At 34.7% G+C, this 17,957-nt stretch overlaps 2 protein-coding genes across 4 annotated transcripts in view; both read right to left on the bottom strand.

The window, feature by feature from the left end:
- Positions 1-8,862, bottom strand: part of LOC134742386 (slit homolog 2 protein) — a 137,304-nt gene extending 128,442 nt beyond the window's left edge. For both annotated transcript variants that reach the window (XM_063675502.1, XM_063675501.1), the window contains exon 1: positions 8,499-8,862. The gene's annotated coding sequence lies outside the window, so the exon portion shown is untranslated. The remainder of the gene's footprint in view (positions 1-8,498) is intronic.
- Positions 1-17,957, bottom strand: part of LOC134742379 (probable tRNA (uracil-O(2)-)-methyltransferase) — a 300,106-nt gene that overhangs the window by 70,875 nt on the left and 211,274 nt on the right. The window lies entirely within an intron of this gene.

Raw genomic sequence — 17,957 nt, 5'->3', positions numbered from 1 at the left:
AAAATTTGATTATTTTTGTGCTACGATGCACGGTTTAGGAGATGCAGCCCTATAAAGATTTTTTTTGTTGTTTTTTTTTTCATTGTGTTTTTTGTATATTATTTTGGGGTTCCGTAAAGGGGAACGAAAATTTTGTTCTTTTTGCGCTACCACGCACGGTTTAGGAGATATAGCTCTATAAAGATTTTTTCCTGTTTTTTTTTAAGTATTAATTAAGGGATCCTTAAAGGGGAACGAAAAATTGATTATTTTTGCGCTACGATGCACGATTTAGGATATGCAGCCCTATAAAGATTTTTTTTTTGTTTTTTTTTTCATTGGGTTTTTTTGTATATTACTTTGGGGTTCCGTAAAGGGGAACGAAAATTTTATTATTTTTGCGCTACGACGCACGGTTTAGGAGATACAGCCCTAAAATGATTTTTTTTCCACTTTCTTTTTTGCGTTTTTCAATCTTAATTAGGGGTTTCTTAAAGGGATTTTTTTTAATTATTTTTGCGCTACGATGCACGGTGTAGGAGATACAGCCCTATAAAGTTTTTTTGTTATTTTTTTTTCTTTTTTTTCATTGTGTTTTTATTATATTACTTTGGGGCTTCATAAAGGGGAACGAAATTTTTATTATTTTTGCGCCACCACGCACGGTTTAGGAGATATTATATCTATATATATAGCTATAATAGCTCTATAAAGTTTTTTTCCTGGTTTTTTTAAAAGTTTTAATTAAGGATTTCTTAAGGGGAACGAAAATTTGATTATTTTTGTGCTACGATGCACAGTTTAGGAGATGCAGCCCTATAAAGATTTTTTCCTCTTTTTTTTTCTTTTTTGCGTTTTTAAATCTTAATTAGGGGCTTCTTAAAGGGGAGCGAAAATTTGATTATTTTTGCGCTACGATGCACGATATAGGAGATACAGCTAATACAGCCCTATAAAGATTTTGTTTCTTTTTTTTTTCATTGTATTTTTCATGTATTACTTTTGGGTTACATAAAGGGGAACGAAAATTTTATTATTTTTGCGCTACGACGCATGGTTTAGGAGATACAGTCCTATATTTTTTTTTACAATGCATGTGCTCGAAAAGTGCGTTTCCTACGGAGCCATATCGTGCGGAAAGTACTGCTTTTCCGCACTAGTGCTTTTTGTTTTCAATTTTTTTTTACAGTACATATGGTGCTACTTTCTCGCACTAGTGCGGAAAAGAGCACTTACCGTGCATATGTCGAAAGTTTAAAGGGCCATATGTACTGTAAAACGTACGATACACGTGCGAATAGGTAATTCGCAACTCGTGTCGATTTAAAACACTCCTTTTAATAATTAAACTTATTTGCCATGACATGTTTTTTTATTTACTCGCACAATGCATAGTAAAACATTGTATGATACACGTGCGTAAAGATGATTTCCGCACTTGTTGCATAAATAGCAATTTTTTTTATCAAAGAATGAAAGAAAGTCACGGTATAAATAACCAAATTTTACTTTAGTGGTACCTTTTCCCTATCACTGTCACAAATGTATGTGGCGTTCACGTAAACGCGATATTTTTAAGATTTCCCTGCGCAATGTTGCCAGCTCGCTCGCAAATCAAACATGTACTTACAGTTCTTTTGCATAATGGTGACATTGTACAATATCTATGAGTTTTAAATAGGTAAAAGATAATTCGACGCATTCTTTGCTTGCTTGTTGCTTGTTGTTGTGTTGTTTGCGTAACTTCTTTGAATAAGTTGCGTTAATTTGGCGCACAGGCGAAGTAAACATGCGTTGCGTACGGCAAGGTCACGCCGCGGCCCCACCCTGCACGACCTCCGTTGCCCATTCAGACCGCCCGCTAGCTTCGTTTGAACGCAAATAATATTTTTGTAATATTTGTTTATGCAGTGGATGAAAGTGACACAAATTCATACATCTTATTTATCCCGCATTTCAAATTAATAAGATGTAAACTCTAATATCTTTAATATTCTTTTGTAACGGTGACAGCCTGTTACAACAAAATCATCAAATATCTTATGAAGCTATGCCTTAATAAGACACAAAATCATTTAATGGACCTATTTAAACGATTAAATTCGACCTAAGTAATTTTTTTTAACTCAAATTTTTTTTTGTGTCTTTTAGAATATTATGACATAGTATCAGATTGCAGTGGACGTAATTGACACAAACTATGTTTTCACACTAAAAACACTATCCTAAATGCAACACAGTTACATGTTTTCTCTCGAATATTTTTTTCTCCAAGATAATTCAAAATAAAAAATAATTACCACAAAATAACAAATTACTAGAAAAGCAAATTATATATATGACACAAAACAAAATGTAAGATTTACATCTTAACAAAGTATTCATAAGCGAAAACAGAATTGACTTTAATATTTTTATAACCTAGGGGTCAAAATATAGCCAGCGGTACAGGTCTATTGTTAATCTGTATTATTGAATTAGTTATGCATGTACCCTTATATATTTTGTTGCGAGATTTAATCAGTCCGGCCTAGATAAGCCGCGCTTGTGAAATTGTGTTTGCCAGTATTTCGCATGTAGGTACACATTTAGAAAGCACCTCAAATTATCCCCGAGAAAATCTCTACAAATATGGAGATTAAAAAGTTAACCCTTAAAATATAAACTTGTAGCACACAAAATGTAAATGACCTGAGGGTACAATACCTTTATCAACCTGCCCTTCCCTTTTCTCGTCATACATGGCAGTTATTAAACTTTGTCCCTAAATCTAGTCGTACCAGGAATACTTGTTCGGGTGAAATTTAAAACATTCCGATGGCAAATTGATTTTTATTGAATATATTTCGTTGATCTATAGTTGTCTGTTTATCAAATAAATAAAAACTAACATGCAATATAATTTCTCTAAGAATTGACTTCATATAAAACCACAAACTTTATTCACTGTGCACTTTGCAGTGCACAGCAAGAACCGCATTAAAGTGGGTACATTTAGCAACAAAAGTTTCTCCACGGTTACATTACACGGTAGGCAAACTAATCCGCTTACGGGAGTGCGTTTCTTGTCACTTCCCAAGTGTTGGCGACTCTAACACAACACGCAATAGAACGTGTTGACATTATGTTGAATTTTATAACCACACAAATAAGATGCATAAAATATACCTAAGAGGTCTCATCGCCGAGTATATACTTACTGATGTTGCGCAGCAACCCGAAGTGGATCTTGGCCTCCGACACTAAAGGCCGCCATACTTCTCTGTTCAAAGTCGTGTTCGCAGTACGCCAAGTATATATGTAACTTTTTTCCATTCTGTGTCGAGACCCTTGATGCGTGGAGCCCTGACGCTCTAAAGTCTCTTCAAAGACCTCGAAGAGACTCAAACGCCACAGGAGGCCAAAGAGCTAGCAGCTTTCTCGCTCATCGTATCAGCCAAGATCCAGCGAGAAAATGCTTCTAGTATCTTCGCTACTATGTCGCAAGGACCTTATTTGAATTTATTATTTTTATTTTAGTTTATTTTTAGGTTTAATAATCATGTTTTTTTTAAAGTTTAAAAGGAGTAAAGCCAGTGAATCTACTTAAGAATATGAAGTGATGTATGAATAAAAAATACATAAAATTAAACATGGCTACCTCCAACTAAACTACAGCACCACGTTTGGCATTTGTCATATACATAGTTAATGTATTAGCTTGGGTGTTCTGTGAAGCCGTGACGTGACGTGAGGTTGGCGTATATTATCATGAATAACTAATGGTGTGTCTTCACTTCGTGTTAATTTTGTAGAGCTATCGTTTTATCAGGTCAGTCGGTACGTCGATAGCTAGTAAATTATCAATCCTATGATATATTTAATCTAACGACATTTACCTAAAACTGTTCAGCTGCTTGGTAGCTAAAGCTGTGTGCAATATAATAGATTTAGATCAATCAATTTGCATTTTTTTGTATTATTCTCATGCATTAACTAACCTTAATAAAAACAGACTGTAAATTTTACTTAAATAATATTAGAAGAAATCACGAAAACCAGCTTTTTTCTCGATGTCTATTTACACTGGGTTGTTATACTTGACTCGACTTTGCTTGTTTAGCCTAATGGCACACACGGCAAAGATCTGTTAAAACCAACCTCGAGATCTTTCATAACTGACAGGACCGCTAGCCTCGTGAAATATTCACACGCTCTGAGTGAACGGTGGAGTGGGTTGCAAGCCTTTCTATTTTCCTGTAAACCAAACTAAAGATAGATATCTACGTAATAGATGGATACAGTCTAAGGAAAAAACGTGCCTCGAAAAGCAGGAAAATTTTATTCTCGAACAGATGGCGCCACTACCTTTGGCGAACTCTGAAATAGATGGCGTCGACGGTTTCGTTTGTTATTTAACACTTTTAACGCATATGAGTGAAAGAACATGGGCCAAAATCATATAAAAATAATTAATGCAAATAAAAAAATCATTTATCCATATATAAATACATTTTATGATATTTTTATACATCTTTATTTTTAGTTTTAATAGTGTGTCGATAGATGGCAGTGAATTTACTGTGGCTACAAAATTTACTATGAAAGTACCGCTCTATCCTATTATTATCCTCTTTGACCAAACGTTTTGGGTAAAAGGACATATGGAAACATGTAAAAATTGATTTTCCATCATTATTTTTTTACTCCGTAAAAACAAACATGAGTGTATTCTTTTGTACATTTTACGAAATGACAATTCATTAAAAAGTTGGCAACAAAGATTGTATCCCATCCAACTAGGGAACAAATCAAATTAATTTATGAAATATTTTTTGATATGTATTTGGTGGATTTGGTCGCTTTTTAGGGTTTCGTACCCAAATGGTAAAAACGGGACCCTATTACTAAGACTACACTGTCCGTCTTTTCGTCTGTCTGTCTGTTTGTGTGTCTGACTGTCTGTCTGTTACCAGGCTGTATCTCATGAACCGTGATAGCTAGACAGTTGAAATTTTCACAGATGATGTATTTATGTTGCCGCTATAACAACAAATACTAAAAACAAAATAAAATAAATATTTTAGTGGGCCTCCCCACAAACAAACGTGATTTTTTTGCCGTTTTTTGCGTAATGGTACGAAACTCTTCGTGCGCGAGTCCGACTCGCACTTGGCCGGTTTTTTCTTTAGTGTATGATATCTATTTAAGTTTATAATTGTATCCCATATACGCAAAATGCATATTAATAAGTCCATGTTCTTTCTTTAAAATTACGGAGTAATTAAAGTAAATCACAGGCCAATTCGAGTTTTAGTTATTAGATCTGTTTCCAATATGATACTGATATGTTACTGATCTGTCAGTGTCAAAAGTGACTTTTCTTCAACCAAAAACATCACGTTTGACTGATCAGTATCATATTAGAAACAGATCTAATAACTAAAACTCGAATTGGTCTGTTAGTTTTAATCCTTTCACAAATATGTTTTTAACCATAATTATAAATATAGCTGATAATTTGACGCCAGTATGCCACAAGCAAATATACTAATTAGTCCTGTTTATTTCCAAAATTGTTAATATGTATAATAAAAATGTACGAGTATGTTTACTTATATATAAAAGCTATCCGCATGTTTACTTCTCTTCATAATAGATTAAGATAATTAAACCTACAATATGAAATAAGTAGTACAATCGACACAATGATGTAGGATACAAATGGATTGGACTCCAGTAGGTCTTGAAATAACTTGTATGCATAGATAAATATACAGCTTAGGAAGAACGTCATAAGACAACATTTGCATATCCGGCTCAGAACTCAGAAACCAAGAGAAATGCTGCCAACGCCGCATCCAGTTTAATAATGAACGAAAGAAAAATTTATTTTTATGCAACACAATATTCGGGAGTTAAAAGCGTTCCTTCCCATTAGCATTGTATATACCGCCGATTGTTGCTGCAGAGATCATTTGAATTTTAAATGGGTCCTTAATTATTCTATTTATCTAAATACACCATTTTATAAGTATGTCTTCCATTCCAAGTACTTACTTACTTCAGTCTTCCTTGGCATTTTTGATATTGCTGTCAATGCGTCAACTAACGTTTTCAATTAGCTTAAGTTACTTTAAGTTAAAATCGGAGGTATTCCCTATTCCAGTTAGCAATGCGGTGACCGATTCTGATTTAAAATTTTGTTTTGGTTTTGATCTTGTTTTGATATGAACTTGACGATCACTAACGCTGATTGGTGTGCGCGAAATGCAAACAGAGTCATGTCATGAGGCAACTCGCTCACTAGCTCGCATACTGGACGGTGTGTACATTACATAATCTTTCATATGTGTGTGGTGGTCTAAAATTGTAGCTAACCATTATTGTGCTGTATAGAGCAACAAAAATCGTTCTCGAATAAATGCAAAAATATGACTAAAAAAATACGGTCAAACACTAACAAGAATCGGAATCGGAAATAAATATAAATTACATATTTTGTTACTACGCTACGTGTGAGCTGTGGGCTACGTCAGTCTACGTCGTAGCGGCACCGTAGCGGTTTACCATGAAATATTTTATCTTCAATCTGTGACCGCTGATCGTTCACTATTATGGAAATATTTGTTGTGGAATGTCTAGCAAGATATTGAAATTGAAACTGACACGCAAAGCTCACCAGGTATTCAAGTATTTTATTGCACTCATGTTGTTATGCAGATCATATAGGAGCTTCAAACATGAACCCTGTAAGGGCATCGCAACAATTCTTATTTGGTAAACTTAAAAATTAAAACTAAAGCTAAAGCTAACACCAATATTATTAGGTACATTTAATGTGACCTTTCTGAGTTAATGAAAGGAATTTAATGATCTTGTCTGGAACATACCACAGGCTGTGTTTTCAGATAACGAGTACTCGGAAAAGTAAATGTCGCCCCCCGGCATCACACGTTTCTTTCATGAGCACCAGCTTGGGCAATAATATAAACCAGATGTGATGTCCGTCTATTATGATATCAAGTCTGGTAGAGTGCTGATAAGACTGAATACTCCAGTATTCAGTATTTAGTACAGCTACCAAGCTGGCGAATATTTTGCATTCCGTTCAACCCAAAAATTGACTGAAATTTTATCTTTAATTGATAAACCGGTATAACAATTGTAGTTTCTGGGGAGTTATTGTTCCTTTTAGTTGGAAAGTTTACAAAACAGTGTTTTTCAACACTTTAGTTCGCTAAAATACTACTCTTATAATTAAAAATACCTAATGTGTTCTCAATTTTCTCATTTCAGTTCAGTTTCAGTTCAGTTTCAGTTTCTTTATTCATAACAAGAGTTACATAATATATACATAATACCTTTTTGTAAAAACAAAATTAACTAAGGTCTATTATCTGCCAATTCCTGCGTCAAACATTGAGAGACAGAAGAAGGCATTCCATTGTACAGTCAGCATCAAATAGTGACGGTATCTAATAAGTAGCATATTACGAGTATCTAGTAACATACCTTTGTTAGCACAAAAATAAAGACGTGTACTGATCTTTTTGGCCACATTGGCCGTCACTATTTATTTGATACTGTATCTACCGAAACGTCACCTAATTATTTATGTTTTATATAGACTGTTAATTCCCGACAAACGTTGTCCATTTTAATAAGGCCCTACGTTAAAAGGGTTCCCCAAGTTCTTGTTCTATTATGTAAATTTCCTTTTTTAATCTCATTCACCCGTTGCGGTCGTGGTTCGGACGCTCAACAATAAACGAACTTAACTCGATTAAATCTTTTGATAAATCGTTGAATATAAGTAATGGATGACTGACGCAGTCTTAGGTTAAATAAAGGTAGCGCGAGCAAGAATTTAAATTTGTTCAGCGTCTGTCATTTCACTTGATGCTTATCATATTTGTTTTAAAAATGATTCATTAATATATATAATATACTTGCGATACAATAAAATGATAAATCAGTACTTTATGTACCGTCCAATATTACTCATGTATAACTGCATATAGCAACCTCTTTTTTTTTCATCTGAAAATGTGTTTTATTTAAACAGCGAAAACACCATTTTAATACCAACACTTAATTAAAGTCATAAACATAATAAATATATTAATATGCTTTAAAGAGTGTTATTTCACCGTCTTTATATTAATCCTTAAAGTGATTACTATTAGGTACCTAGCTAGGCACTAAAAAACTCGTTTACACACCATATTGAGTAGTTTTTAAATCTGCTAACGTAAATGTCCCAAATTTGGTTTAAGTTGCTGCCTTACACATTAATTTCTAGCAGCAATCAACAGGCTGTCAAAAACTAGGGCACTTACTTTACTTATGCTTGACCATTCGTTATAAAATGATTGGCTACACATTTTGCTGACTAACTTTCGCTCCAAATAAGTTTCAATGGCGACGTCACAAAGAAAAGCGCCGGAAAATTATGTACAAAAATTATTTGAACTTATATTTACCTAACAGAATATAAATCCGACGATTATAAAATTCATAAAAGCAAAAATACTCACCCAAAATTATCGATGAGGCCACAAAGGCGCGGCCTTGGAAGTTGAATGTAGCCAAGAGAAGGCGGCAGAGGGGCGCAACAGGCGGCAAAGACGCGGGGGCACTCACAGTTAATTTTTGGGCATTTTTTTAACACAGGTTTGTCTCACAGTTTGGGAAGTTTACCGATTTTCTAGTAAGTAGTTTCCGTGAGCCGCGGAGAGGGTAGCGCGGCGTTCGCCCGCCGCTGTTGCGTGCTTGACTCTGGGCCTCTCGCCCCTCCCGCGCCCCTAGCGCCCCTTGCTCTCTTCACCCCCGCGCTCGAAGCCTCCTTTACTATGAAATTCGCACCCTTGTGACATTTCAAACCTTTGTTCGCGTAAGAGCTATTTGCACAGACAATTACTTTTAACAAACGTCTGTGGGATCACCTGTAACAGAACATGCCCGGCGTCATAATTTTGGTTAGTCACTGACGTCTCAAACATTATAATTATAAACTTGTTCTTTTAATGTACGTATATCCTATTCAGTGACAGTATAATGTAACAAGCTTTTCTTGTATGAATACATTTCCTTGTTCTCGTCAGTTTAAAGGTGGTGCCATTATAGCTTAGATGTGTCATTCAGAACTCCGACACGTAATTATACTTTTTCATTTCTCATGCTCTGAAAGAGGATCATTGTTGTTCTAAAAAGTGTGCAGAACGTGGTAAGTTTCTGCACTAGAGCATTTTACTTTCCAAGTACGATTTTTATTATTATTATTTAAATAAGCTGTCAATTTGAAGCTGTCTTTTTATACCATAGTAATATTTGAATGCCAGGTAAAACCAATTAGATAGTAAATAAAGAGTACGTCTTGTCTTAAAATTACCACATTTTAAGAAATACCACTCGCTAGCTATAATCTATGATACATATTGAGCAATTTGAGTATTTGTACACAAATGTACATAAACTTCCTCTTTGTCCATGTGTGAGCTATATATTCACTGCATGTTTGCACAATAAATCTAATTGGAGTTGCAAGTTCCGAATGCAATGCGGCTTCCGGATATTATATTTCATCAGCCGCAGACGGCTTCGCAGCTACCGGGCAATAAACGAATTTGAAGCATAACGCCGGAACTCGGAAGCGACAGCCCGCTTAGCTTCCACGGCGACTACTGCGATACTACTGCGACTTTGAACTAGGTAAAGCTGTAAAAAAACGAAGAACTAAAAAATCCAATACCGGAATTCCGATATTTTGACATTGATCCTTTTACATTCCGGTATTGAAATATCGTGAAAAGGTGCATTACACGAGAATGTCCCTTACGAAACGGCGTTCTTCTAATAGTTCTGAAAAGGCTGAGAAAATTATATTGGGTCTGGTAAAATATCATGACTTTGCTAACAAATTGGCAGTATTTTCTCGAGCTTTACGGATTTGATTGAATTAGCTGCCATACAAGTCAAATATTCCGATATTTCATATTAATCACGACGGGGTGTTAAATATAAAAGTTTTTTATTAGTAACTGTGACCTATGAATGACCCACAAACGTTTAGTCGATTATCACTTCATCTACGTTTCTTTTCTTTTCATTACCTGCATAGACAATACATTCCGTCAAACATTCGATAAAATTTATTTCAATGCCTTACGCCTTACGGCATTAAGTCCGCCATTTGTACTTTCATACATTATGCAACAAAGATTAAATAAATTAATTTCAAATCAAGTATTTTAACTGTAAGATGAGTTTTCAGTGCCTCTCGTTCGCACTTATTTTGGTGCGAACGCGATGTAATATCAAAACCAATCACCGATTTATATATTTGAATGCCCTTCATTTGTAATTGTATGCATTATGTATTACTCACGCAGCTGAGCCAATCAAGAAATAACGACGAATTATTTTAAACATTGAGTTCCCTCCACAAATCCACCTCCCGCCCGCAACTACGATGGAAAACGTGATCCCCTATACAGGCTGGTTAAATGTTACAATTTGTATTTTAATGAAATTGACATTTTCATGATGTCTGACAATGTGTATAAAATGAGTTTGATTCAGTTGCTTCAAACAAAACATAATTAAAAATCACTTTACACCAAAAGCCTTGGAAAATGCAATTAGGATTAGTGAAAATGTTAATATAAGGCTCGCACTATCAAAAAGTTATCAGATATCTTGTAGAGCTAAGCTTCTAACTCTACATGCCCTCATTTTACAAAGTCTATGTCTTAGTCAAAATATGTGGCTTGGCCGTTTCCTTACTACAAGAACTGTAGGTATAAACAAAAATAAAGCATAGTGAATAAATTTTTCACCTTACGCCCATGTGACGGTAGCGAAACGGCCAAGCCACATATTTTGACTATGGTGTAGAGTTTGTGAAATTAGGGCTTGTAGAGTTAGAAGCTTGGCTCTACAAGCGATCTGACAACTTTTTGACAGCGCGAGCCTTATTGTTTCGTCTTGGCAACATTTTACATGAAAATGTTTTTGGCGAAATCGATTTTATTATAACTGTGTGTACCTACTTAATTGAATGACGTCGTCTACCTAATGCCCCACCTTTGTAATTTTGTGTGCCTACTGCCTAACCACGCACACTTGAAACTCGCTCAATTGTTTGTCGTACCTGTCTTGCCTGACACATTCCAAGTTTGAACTGATCTAATGTAGATTACGGTTATGCATGGCGAGGTAGCTTAATTCGTCCAATTAACTATATTAATAAATTTAGATCAACGTATGTTATCCGTTCAAATCATGCTGGAAAGATGTTATTTATAAATCAATTATCTGTAAAAATATTTTTTCATAAAGATAAGTTTTAGGCAATTAGTAGTTAGAAGTTAGATTCCTAAAATATTCATTAGGATATATTTGGTTACAGTACAGACGACTATTTCTAAAAACATATTATTACTTACTAGAACACATAAACTGAAATAAGTACTTGTAGATGTTATATTATATTAAAGGCCAACGACGGATATATGGCATATATTTCAGTTCATAATTTATATACAGTAGTGTGACTACTTTTAATACACAAATCAAAATATTTAATAAAAATGTTTTGATTTGTTCCCAAAAAGTTGACTTTGACACATACTTTAATTATCCCCAAAATCTTCGTTGTCCAAAACACTCCAAAATATTAGTTTCATGATGATTTTTCTATATCTAAATAAATAATTCAAATTTACAAGTGGGCAGAAATACTCACAATTATTAAGGAATTCTTCCTTAGAATCTATCACTCTAATAATTACATTATCAAATTTTGCTCTGTATTTGGCCGCGTTCCGCTCGCTCTGCTAAAGCGATTAACTCAACTCATGCTGAATACTTCAGAACACAAATAGAAGGAGCACAAGTACATTCCAAATTCTTAGCTCATAGTATACAGCAAATAGAATCTTTATGGAACGTAAACATTAATGTAATTACTGGAAGTTTTGGAAGCGAGTTACCTAACCTGTTTCAGGAGGCACGCGACTGAGTGCACACGCCACTTGTAGCGAGGAATAGGCGGAATAGGACCATTGGATTATCTAAAAATTTATGTGTTTTCCTGTTTTCGAATAGAGTTCATAAATCTGTGCTAAAATTAAATCGCTTCAAAGAGTGCATCATGCTCGACAGACTTTAATTAAAGTATAAATCCTTATTTAAATTCATATTTTTTTAACTGCTTGCCATTATGTTTATGGACACAATGGTAAGTAAGCTCATGTATTGGTCTTACTTCGAAGATTGGTTGCATTAATAAATATCTAATTGAAACTGTACAATAAAATAATAGGTATCATACATTTATTTACCTATTTGAACGGAGCGGTATTCCTATCACATAATACTTACTTTTGCCTCAATTAGCCCGTCTGATGATTCTGATGACTCCTTCCTGTGGTAAATCAATGAAGGAATGAGCATTCCAAGTGGCACTCATAATATTTAGCACCATAACTCATTCGACTAGCAGGCGAATTCGAACGTACACTGATATCAGAATGACATTCAGTTATCGTGCATTTCACTCGTACTGGTTCGTACATGTATTGGCGCGGGCGAGACGCACGATAACTAAATAACATGAAATAAGACATAAGCCTAGTAAATAACATGAGTCAAATATCATTCTGATGCCAGTGTACGTTCGAATTGGCCTGTAGTATGTTTCGTCGCACACGTTTATGGGAGGAGTACTATGTCGAGATCGCTAGCTACTAAGTAGTTGCATGAGTACTCGGTTATGCTTATGTTCATAGCTAGGCGTGGGCGAATGGGCAATGGGGAATAACCTTGAAAAAACACATTGAAAAGGGCCTTACATGTGGTTTTCGTCCACTAGATTAGTTCAGACTACGCCACTGCTTTTTATCGCTTTTAATGGAGCCTCACAGGAACGTACAATGTTATTGGCAAGATGTGAACCCAACTGTATAAACAGACCCAGGAAGGTACCGTCCTGTTTCCTCTGCCCTATTTATTTTCTTATCGATATCGTTTTTTTCGCAACCCCTGTAATGTGAAATGAAATTTTGTTCTTACCTGGGATCCGTGAAACTGGTTTAGAAGGATGTTAATGTCTAAAGTCAAAAGAAAGAATGCCTGTTTTTCTTATTTATAATTGGATTTTTGTACTAGGTACTACGTTGAAGTAGGTAATAACTTAAGAAGTAAATTTTTTAGGGTTCCGTACCAAAAAGGTACAAAAGGAAGCCTTGTGGTGCGACTGTCCGTCCGTCCGTCCGTCTGTCTGCCACATCGCTATCTCGAGAACTACTAAAGCTATCGATTTGAAATTTGGAATAGTCATGAACAACGCTAACCCAGACACATTGAAAGTGTTATATTTTTTATTTTATTTTTATTAAATATGTTAATTTTGAAGAGGGGGCAAAATTGCAGTCTAGTTACTAGGTCAAGTGGGGTATCGTTTGAAAAAGCTCAAATTGTACGTTTTAAAATAATTTTTGATCTAATTTTTCATAGTGAAAAAAATTTATTTATGAAGGAAAATGTATATATATAATGCCATGGAATGTTCATGGTTTCACAAAAAATATGGAAAATACACATTTAATAGGCCAATTGAATCTTCCAGAAAAATGTATCAGTAAAGGTGGAATAGTATTTTCATACATAGGTAAAATAAATGATGTAAAACCATGAAATGTGCTGAAGTACAAAACGATTGACTGGTGGTGTTTTATTTACTTTTATAATATGACTTTTGAGCATGAATGCCGGTTTTCACGTAAACACGACATCCGCATCCCCATATCAAGCTTAAAGTGTGTCACAAACGACTTTGAAACCGTTTATATTGCTAGAAAGCCAAGCCATATTATATATCCGGAAACACAATGGCATGGGGAAAAGTTTGGTGTTTTATCCTTTTCAAGTTGATGAGCCTTTGCAGATGGCTAACTTCATCCTTATTTGACGGTGCAATATTAAAGTAAGTATCCTCATTTTCAAAATAAGTAAGTCCTTTGAAAAATCGAAAGATACGAGAAAACTAATAGGAAAAAGTCACAGTTGGTATCCCGTGCTTGTTATTTTTATTTCACTAGAATTTATGTTTAGCGATATTTTGTTTCCCCATTCTCCATTCATTTCAATTTTTCTTACTTTTTAGAAAAAAAAATCATTGAATAGGTATCACTTGATCTTGTATCCATTTCATGAGTACCTACCTACCTATTTTAATTGGCAAAGCTACAAGACATCGCCGTTCATTTGTTCCACTTATTGTTTGTTATATTATATTATAATATACACGTAGGTAATTTGTATATAACTGAAAATAAATGTAACTAACTCAAATCAAATTTATTACACATACCTACTCACTCATCTTCCTAGGGTTGTCCCAGCTTTTTTGCCACGGCTCATGGGAACCTGAGGTCAACTTGGCAACTGATTACACATACTATTTATTGATAGGTTATGTCAGAAACGAACTGCTACTAGAAAGATGACTAGATAAGCATAAAACTGATGAGAACTGCGACCATACACACACAGAAACGACTTGCTAACAGAAAAGCAAGTCAGGTTAGTACTACTTGCTACCAGAAAAGCAGTTAATGTTAGTATAGAACTGCAAATACACACGAAAACATTTTTTTACCAGGGTGCCTAGCCAACGTGCCAATCGTTAACGCTCCGTGGCGTAGCGTAGTTATCTCTCTTTATCACTCTTCCATATTAGTGCGACAGAGATAAGATAGTTGCGTTTCGTTCGCTACGGTACGGTGAACAATTGGCACGTTGGCTACGCACCCAGATATGTAAGTTTAGAGTTATAATCTCAATTTGAAAATTGAATGTCATATCATCATATACGATTTAAAACAATGTGAAATAATTATTTATGAAACATATTTCCGAGAAACCATCCATGTACTAAATGACATATCAATCCTTATCACTTATTATGCAATATATGTACACTTAGCCGCAAAATTGCATGGACACATTATAAATGAATTCATTAATAATGTGTCCATGCAATTTTGCAGCTTGTTTTTCATACACCGTACATAGTACACGAGCATCGCGCCTGGCTGATGAAGGATAAAGTTAATTGAGGAAGAGAAGCAATAAAATACAAAAAATATAAATAGAAATTCATAATAACATTAGTTTCATGTCCGTATCTAAAATTTTTCTATAGATTTAACATACAAAATACTTGGTATGTTAGCTATCCACTAGCATGCTACGATTTTTCATGAATAAAAATATCTTTCCAATTTCTGAAGTAAGGTTGATACCAGAAATTCCATTAACGAAATTCAATGCCCCTTGCGTCGGCGTCTAATGTAGTTTATGGGTCAGGTACTTCACATAAAAGCCGAACAATTCCGATCACTTTCCCCAGCTCATTGTTGCCCAATTACTTTTAAAATATGTTAAATTGTTTATGAAAACATGTTAGAGAACGAAACTCCACATATTGCCCTTAAAATCATAATTTTCTTAGAGAAATTAAACAACTTGAAACTTTGATTTATACGATTTGGCTTAATTCCGTTAAACAAAGTTCGATTAAGTTTCACTAGACTTATATTGACCGGGATATAGACCGTGATTACCTTTTGTATTATTCATGAGCTCCCGATATTTCGACGCAGTTACATGCATCATGTTCACGCGCAAGAATGAGGGTAGACCGAGCGCGGTCTACAATTGTAACTTTGACACCCACCCGCTATCTTCAGTCACCCGCGAACATGATGCATGTAACTGCGTCGAAATATCGGGAGCTCATAGATAATACAGAAGGTAATCATGGTCTACTTATATCCCGGTCAATATAAGTCTAGTGAAACTAACCGTGAATCATTCAAAACTCTAATTCCACGCTTAGTACCTACTACAAACTTTTTATTTGAGAAAACGTATTCTCCCAACTTAAAGTGCTGTTTTAGAAATAAATATTATGTAGGTATACTACAAAAATAACTTATAAAATTAGGAATTTTGTCACGCGAGCCGCGCAGAGATGGATGGAAATAACACAAAATAGGTATATAGGTACCTTTGCCTTACATAATAGGAGCTAAAAATATTATCTTTGTATTTACTATGTTCTAAAACGAACACAATAAATAAATAAATTAGTACAATTAATAGGTTAAGATATACCTTCCTATCTTTGGTGTTTTTAAAGTTATAAGTGTTATATTTCGTATGAAGATAATATATTTCGACTAAGGTTTAGAGTTTGTGAAGTTAGGGCCTGTAGAGTTAGAAGCTTGGCTCTACAAAAGATCTGATAACTTTTTGACAGTGCGAGCCTTATGGTTTCGTCTTGGCAACATTTTACATGAAATGTTTTTGGTGGGATTTCACTTCTTTTTGTAAGTTGCTTATGACAATCTTCCATCCCCTAATTTAAAGGGTTGGGGGTTTAATTTACTATTAAAAATCCTGAAATTTCGTACCTGGGGGCATCTTTTATACAATCTGCTTTTTACTGATTACGCCCCTTTCCACCCCCTTTTCACCCTAACAGGGTGATTTTGGGGTTGAAAACTATTCTATATCATTCCCCATACCAAAACTATCTACATACCAAATTTTAACTAAATCGGTACAGCGGTTATTGATTTTCCATACAAAATTCCACCCCCCTTTTCACCCCCTTAGGGGCCAAAAATTTCATTTTTTTTTAATTTTTTTGTGTGTACTAAGACTATCTTCCATACCAAATTTCAGCTTCCTATAACTTCAGGAAGTACCCTAAAGGTTTTAATGAGTGAGTGAGTGACGAAATCGGGGTTTGTTTAGATATAAATAAAATTTAAAGTATAAGAGCTATACAATTGAAATTTTTTATGCTTAATAAGTCCACTATTGGCATCATATCCCGAGAATTTTGTTTATCTGATGTACCTAATCCAAACCCAAGTTATAAGGGTTCAAAAAAACGACGAAGCGCTTCGAGAAAAGGTAGGTAGTGCCCTTGCGCTTCGCTTTGCTTGTCTTAGCGGGGGCACTACCGTGCCCCCAGATTTTGAATCATTTCGCTTCGCCAACTCGCGAACATAAAATTCTGAGACGCCGTGCTCTTGCCTTAGAACTCTTGAGGATTAATTTCGCGCATATTTCATCTTGAGCACGGCAATACATCTTTGCCAAGAAAACTGTGACACTTTCAATTCGTCTTAGCAGCGCAAAACAAATAATAAATGAGCAGAGACCGGAATTATTGTGGCATTTTTGAACTGGGAGTTCTCATTTATTGACTTCCGATACACATAATATATATCGATACAACGTAGAACACAAAACATTAAAAAGTTATAATAGTTATTTGACTGTAAAAGAAGTTAAGCGAATAATATGTAAAAAGATGACTACTTATTTATTTTATAAAGAAACTAATGGAATATTAAATTTGTTAGTACTAAACCAGTCTAAACGTGAAATTGAAAAAAAATGCGGAACTGAAGTAATAAAATGTGAAACTATTATTAAGTTTTTATTGCACATCTCTATTTCGCATTTTCAAGTACTCAAAAGTTATCTGAAAGATATCGCTCTTTAGCTATAAGATCGCTTGTTATTTACCTCTACTTTTAATATGTATTCTATCTACATTGTATCGATATAGGTAGGTATATTGAAAGTCGATAAATGAGAAGTCTCTAATGACAGTTACAACTGCCACGAGAACTTCGGCCTATGTTAATGAGATAAATATGCAAGCCGGAACACGCAGCCGCAGCTCACTTAAATTGCTAATATTATTTATCAGGCGTCATTTAAAATCTTATATTATCCTCATCCTAACAGAAGTAATAATGTCTTTCCCCCGGGATGTCCCGGCGTCAATGAAAGGATATGATAGAGGACTCTCTTTAAACTCCTAAATAAACACCAAAAAAAAGTAATAATGTGTTAATAAGCCACGATAATGGAAAAGAAAAGATGTATCCAAATACGAACGATAAGTG

The sequence above is a fragment of the Cydia strobilella genome, chromosome 6, assembly GCF_947568885.1.
Source record: "Cydia strobilella chromosome 6, ilCydStro3.1, whole genome shotgun sequence".
Taxonomy (NCBI): Eukaryota; Metazoa; Arthropoda; class Insecta; order Lepidoptera; family Tortricidae; genus Cydia; species Cydia strobilella.
Note: the sequence above shows the minus strand (reverse complement) of the source record. Positions and strands in the feature narration are given on the sequence as shown.